This window comes from Salvelinus sp. IW2-2015, unplaced genomic scaffold (assembly GCF_002910315.2).
Source record: "Salvelinus sp. IW2-2015 unplaced genomic scaffold, ASM291031v2 Un_scaffold16327, whole genome shotgun sequence".
Taxonomy (NCBI): domain Eukaryota; kingdom Metazoa; phylum Chordata; class Actinopteri; order Salmoniformes; family Salmonidae; genus Salvelinus; species Salvelinus sp. IW2-2015.
Window position 1 is genome coordinate 147,031 of NW_019957536.1, and position 6,593 is coordinate 153,623.

Here is a 6,593-nt window from a genome sequence, read left to right on the forward strand (position 1 = left end):
ATCCACGACACGTCCTCGTTCATGGAGGTGCCTTCCCACATGGGGACAAGGCAATAAGCTTACATAGAAGGACTCTCCGGCCGGTATTCAACCCTAATATATATATTAACTTGGGCAGTGAATATAGTATTATGATATGTTTCGTGATTCTGCTCGATACGAAGTTCCTGATGAGGTGGAAGAGTAATAGCTTCGGCGGTTCAATGTCCTGAAAAGTTAACTTCATCTCTCGCTAACTCTGAGGAAGAGTGTCGGCCATGAGCGAGATTGCTTCAGTTGAAATGGATATTCAACGACGGCCTCTCGTAAGTGTATTACATCCTTGCAATGGGGTGGTGAGACCCAAGGGGAACATAAGATTCAGGGAGAGGGTGGATGGGTTGCATTATACCCAAAGCAGTTGCGGGAACGACTGCATGAAGAATATGGTACTTTTTACCGTACTGACGTCTATCACCAGTTCACCGGGCGTCTGCGCAGAGTAGGAATCTGGAGTGATCATGATGTTGTTGTGATTATATCCATTGCTTTATATATACATTAATGTGCCCTCAGCACAGTATCAAGATAATCTCAAATAGGCCAACATTTATCTTATGGTATAATTAGAATTTTATTTTTTTCTTTTTACCTATTTTATTGGTATGGACCACAAGATTGCCAAAGCTTTGTGGTTTTGGGAGAACCTATTTACTTTCATTATCATACTTTTTTTTTTTCTTGTTAAAAGAATGATTCATTGTTTGTATGTAACTATAAATCTATCCCAACTCTTTAGCAGGCAGATACTTTTCTAGGTACAGGCCCCTAAGTGCAATACAAAAGTACATTATGGATAAGGTATACAGATATCTATACATGGAGACTAAGTATACTGCACAGTTAGAAGTCGAACGTTTACGATACAGGTTAAAGTATATGGCAGTACATTTACGATAAACTCAGTTCTCTTAGTTCTTATGGACACCACTCCTGCACTATATGTGTTGCTTGTTGTTAACTGGAGTCTATTACTTTTTGGCCGGGCGGAGGCTCTATATATTCTGAGATATGAGCGTATCTCATGCGTGTACTGTATCGTGAGCAGATGTATTGCTCTATATTTGTGGGTTTTTTCTAGTTTGGTTATCTTTATTGTATGGTTATTGCTACTCATGAGTCTTGAGGGTGGGAGGATAACAGTTTTTCACTTATAATGTTCACTGGTTGAATGTGTGTACAAGTTCACTGAGGGTGGTCAGGACATTGAGTACCCGTAAGATTGTGACTAGCGTGATCCGTTAAAGTTTAGTAGACAAAGCAATTGGGGTTAGAAAGTCCAGAAGAGAATTGATGTGCATGTTTAAGAACGTCTGATTCTATTGTGAAGTGTTGCGTAGTTGAAGTGTGTTACCTGGGTTGGATGTATTGTTGTTAAGGCGCGTACCTTCTCAATTTGATCGTTGCAGTGCCTCTTTGCTGTGGACATCCTTATGTGGAATGAAAGTACAAAGAAATCAGCACCACAAGCCACACGCTCAGAAAAGAGTAAGTAGGATAGGCCTCCACAAAGTCTTGGTGCTACTGGACTTATACCCCTTGTCTGGGGACGTATCATCACCTGTAATGAAAGGACGAGGACGATACGGCAACGTACATATACACTCATTCGCGAGTAATCACGCGCAAGCTTTTCCGAGGCATCATATACTGCCGCTCAGGAAGAGATGCATTTACGGTCATAGAGATGGAGACGAATACTTTGGTGTCGAAAACGTGCAACAATCATCCCAGAACAACCAGCAATTTGACGCATTTGTGAAGATGCTGGCGAGAGAATACAAGAGTTATCTCCACAAAGTAATTCTATATTCCACAGAAGTAAACGAGGGTCCCCTAATGTCACACTCTGCGTCTGAAATTGAAGCAAGGAATGACTGTTTGGCGAATAATGATCCCAATGCGTGGTTTAGTGTATTTGAGAGGATAGCATAGAGAGGGGAGATGCTCTGCAGAATGACAATGAGAACCCACCATCCCAACCAGTTGGGAAGGCATAGGGGACTAGGGCAGGCATCATGTGTTGGTGGGGTCGCTTATGCCTGCAAGTAGGGAATGCTGCACCTTCCACAAAATAAGATGCATATGAGGGGGGAAATTTGTGAATATTTTTTATTTCATTTATTTAACCTTTATTTAACCAGGAAGGGCTAATTGGCTGATCTCAAAGGGATGGCTTATTTTCAGCATCAGTGCTGGCGTGGCAGCATCAAGTCATTACCAAAAATGTACAAGACAAACAACATGAAAAACTTACAAAGTATATCTAGGGGTAAATAACCCCATATCGAAAGTGTTCGCTCTAAGTGGTGAGTATAAAACAAAATCAGGAGAAACACAAAAATTTAAAGAGGCATTGACACGATTCAGCGGAATCAGTCCTCAAGATCAGTTCATCAGTGATTTAAGAAAATACCAATCGGCGACGAGTTGGCATTCCAGGGTTTAAGTATTTTGTTAAGGCCGTTTCCAAGAACTAGGCGGCAGAGTACAATTAGAAAGTCCTTTGGGTACACCAACACTTCAATTCTAAGTTCGTTCGTTGACATGGTTTTGGAATTCGAGTGGTAAAGCGAGGTATAAAGTCCAAGCGAGCGAAGGAAGACCCGTACCCACCACATTTCTGTAACAATAAAAAGGTGCCCAAAATAAAAAAAGGTAGTAACCCAAAATTGGCTTTGAGTAAAAAAGTATACCATTGGCCTGAGCCCTTACGGGTGACTCAGACGAAGGCCAGCCAATCATAGGTATACAAAGTGCAAGGTGGTGCGTAAGGTTTTTGCAGTTTAAACCTAGAAGTGGGCCTATGGTAAAGGTGTCAATTGAGTTCCAAAACAGGCTGGAGCGAAGCAATTCATATATAATTAATAATCCCATAGTCTAGATAATAGGCAGTAAATGTATGCTGAATACTAGCCTCCTTGGATTCACAAAGGAATAAACAGGCCTTATTCCCTAAAATAAAGATCCAAAATTTCAGCTTCAATTTTTTTTAAGGTTTGTTGAATATGATTTAAAAGGAGAGGCCGGTCATACAGATAAAATTCCTAAGATATTTTATAATGCAGTTACAACCTCAATCTCCGATATGCCCTGACAGCATAGTAAAATAGGGTGAACAGGTTCAGAGGAGAGTCTATGTCTTGCTTAGAACAACACTAGTTTAAGTTTTTGTCGGTATTTTGAGGATATTAGCTTCAACTCTGACACAAGTGTATGTTGACAGTATAAAAAGCAGTGTTGCAAGGTTCTGGGAAGTTCTTTTGTAAGAGACGATGGCACCAAACAGTAATATAACAGTGATCATCAGCATAGGAGAATGCTTAAGTTGCGCATTTTGGACATTTTTTGTCTAATCATTTATAGGGGTAAATTAGTAAATTAAGGAGAGGGACCAGATGTACAGAGCCTTCGTGCACACATCTAAGACATGACAATTTTATACAGACAGAACACCATCAGGAATGAGTGCTACTCGATTTCTATCGAGCAGATATGCGTGTTAAGAAGACCATGCTTAAACTGCATGCTCCTGAACAGACCTACCACTCCTGACAATCTCTGCTAGTAATAGCATTGATTCAGACTGTATCAAAGAGCCTTAGACGACGAGGATCAATATTAATCAGTGAGATCGGGACAGTGCAGTGTTTTTGTACTGCGGCCAGAGGGTCATTCAGATGATTATCTATTTTAAATTAACACTTCATGGCTGCTGTATCATGTGCGTAATGCTTTCATGGTCCACGCTGGAAGCCGGATATCACAGGGATACACTTGATCCAAACTAGAGAGATTTAGTAACCTATAAAAGCTGATTTTAGCTTTGTTCACTCACATAATGTTGCAAGTGGATGTTTCACCAAGAGGGTGAGTACAAGCTTTGAGAATTGCCTTTATAGACTTTTATTTTTAACAGGATTTAGTTGGATTTCCCTCCTTTTAAGAAGTGGTAGGACAAATGCTGATTTCCAGGATGGCAGTTCAGAACTCATTACATTCCATTGGTTAGATTGAACAGATACAGTGGGCGCAGAACAAGTAATTGTCTGGGGAATATCACGGCCACGAAGTTTTGCAGGTGTGTATCCTACTTCATAAAGCATTAGACGTCTAAGTAACTTTTTTATGACATAGGTACCCAACTTCCAGCTTCCGTAGGTGACGAGACCGGCGGAAGTACAAAGAACCAAAAATCCCGATCACATTGTACTGATTTTTAAGTAACTTAATTAGCATTTTATTGTCATAGCTAGTCAGATGAATTTATGATACATCGAGGAAAAGCAAGAACATTTGAATATTTGGTAACTGAAATCCTTTGTTTAGCACATTAACACCAGAGATCATACCGTTTTCATCCTGTTAGTTCTTCGACCATTGTTTGCAACACGGACTGCAACAGAGAGTTTTGGTCCGGGGACTCCTCCGAGTACAGATCGTGTCTCGCAGATCCTTTCAGTTGGTGCGGGGCTTGTACGCTTGCAGGGCAAACTACGGACTTTCAGCTCCCTCACTAAGATTTTCTAATTGGGTTAGGTCTGAGACTGGCCCTAGTGCCAACGGCTCCTAGGACTCTTTGAGGGAGTACTTCTTAGGAGGCGCACTCCTCATAGTCTGCCTTGGCTGTGTGTTGTCGGAGTCGTTGTCAATGCTTGCGAACCGTACCCGCCACGGAACCATCATCATAGGGCTCGTACTGAGGGAAGGGGGTTGTGTGCTAAGCAACTCTCGCAAATACCATGGCCCCATCCATCCTCCCCCTCAATACGGTGCAGGGTCGTGCCCAGTTCTCCTTTGCAGAAAGCATGCCCAAAGATGAATGTTTTCCACCACCATGCTTCACGGTTGGGATGGTGTCTCTTGGGGTTGTACTCAATCCTTCTTCTGCTCCTCCAAACACGGCGAGTGGACGTTTAGACGCAAAAAGCGCTATTTTTGAATCATCCAAGAGGCACCCACATGACTTACTCGTACCATTCCTTCTCTAGGATCATCCAGATGGTCATTGCGAACTCAGAGGGCCTGGACATTATCGCCCGTGGGCTAGAGCAGTCGGGGACCTTGTTGTGCGCGCAGGGATTTTACGTACGAGCGTAGTGGTGTTACTAATGGTTTTCTGGTGAGACGAGGTGGTCTCCAGCTCTCTTTCAGGTCATTGACCAGGTTCCTGCCCGTGCTAAGGTTTCTCGGGTCTGATCACCTCAGCCTTCCGTCATGGTCACGGAATTGCCCCAACGGAGGTGAGAATCTTGCATGGAGCCCAGACGAAGGGCTGATTATGAGCCATCATCTTGAACTTCTATGCTAATTGTTCTTCCTATTTCTTTAAATAATTAGGTTGAGCCAGATTCAGGATTGTTGTCTTCTCACCAAGTAAATGCCCTTGCCCTATATCTGAGTGCCTGTTAAGCCCATTGCCCAGGCCATTGTTTCAGGGATCCTACCATATTTATATTCCCCTATTGATTCCTTTAACACGAGCTCTCTGGTGATACTGTGGCCATTGTGGAGCCAAGCGGTTGAGTCTGTTTTGATTGAGTGTGTGCCGACAGGTGTCTTTGGTATATTCTAGGGTAACGAGTCAAGCGGTGCACAAGTTTAATACAAGGTAAAGACAGTGGAGAACAGAGGGTTCTTAAGAAAAACGTTAACAGGTCTGTGAAGAGCGGAAATTCTTACCTGGTTGGTTATGTTCTGATCATATCTTTTATGTTCAGCAATAAAAGATTGCAGATCGAATTACTTTAAATCATACAATGGTAGGTGTTTCTGGATTTTTGCTCTTATAGATTCGGGTCTTCTCCACAGTTTGATAGTTGTACCTATGATAAAAATTACAGAATCCTCGTGATACAAATGCCTTCGTTAGTAGGAAAACCTGCAAAAATCCGGCCATGTGTATCAGATACTTGTGGGTCTCACACTGTATGTAGAGTGTTCAGGTCAATATTGAAGGTCGAGCTGCAGATTTAAAAGCGCAGGGATCCAAAAGATCAGGGACCTGCAAGGGACTTTATCTGATCTAGGATTTCCAGGGCTTTGATGTACCCTGCACTGATGAATGGCAAAAGACTAAAAAGTTTGTGACCAGCTCTCACTCGGTTCATCCACCATGGGATTGTACGCAGACAAGAGGGCACTGAGATCAGCTCTACCAGATGATGCAAAGTGCATCAATTTGTAAACAATTCTTTAGGCATTTCAGTCTTTTTGTCACTATACAAGGCAAGAGAAGTCTCTTTCAAGAACACAAAGTAACGGTAAATTCTATAACATTACTGTTACCAAGAGCATAGACTTTTAATAGTTCATTCCAAAAACTTTCTTAGGGTCATTCAGGTTATCAGTGGTAACAGACCAATAAAAATATTCAGACTTGCCTTGCCTGGAGAAGAAAGAACATCTTGTTTCGAACTGTACTAGAAATAGCCAGTCAGCAGGATCAGCTAACAGGGGATTGCCTGTGTTTGCCCAGCGTAGATGTGACGGTCGTAAAATGAGAGTACAAACAGCTCAGAAAGAAACCCATGGATTAATCCTCGTAGATAACC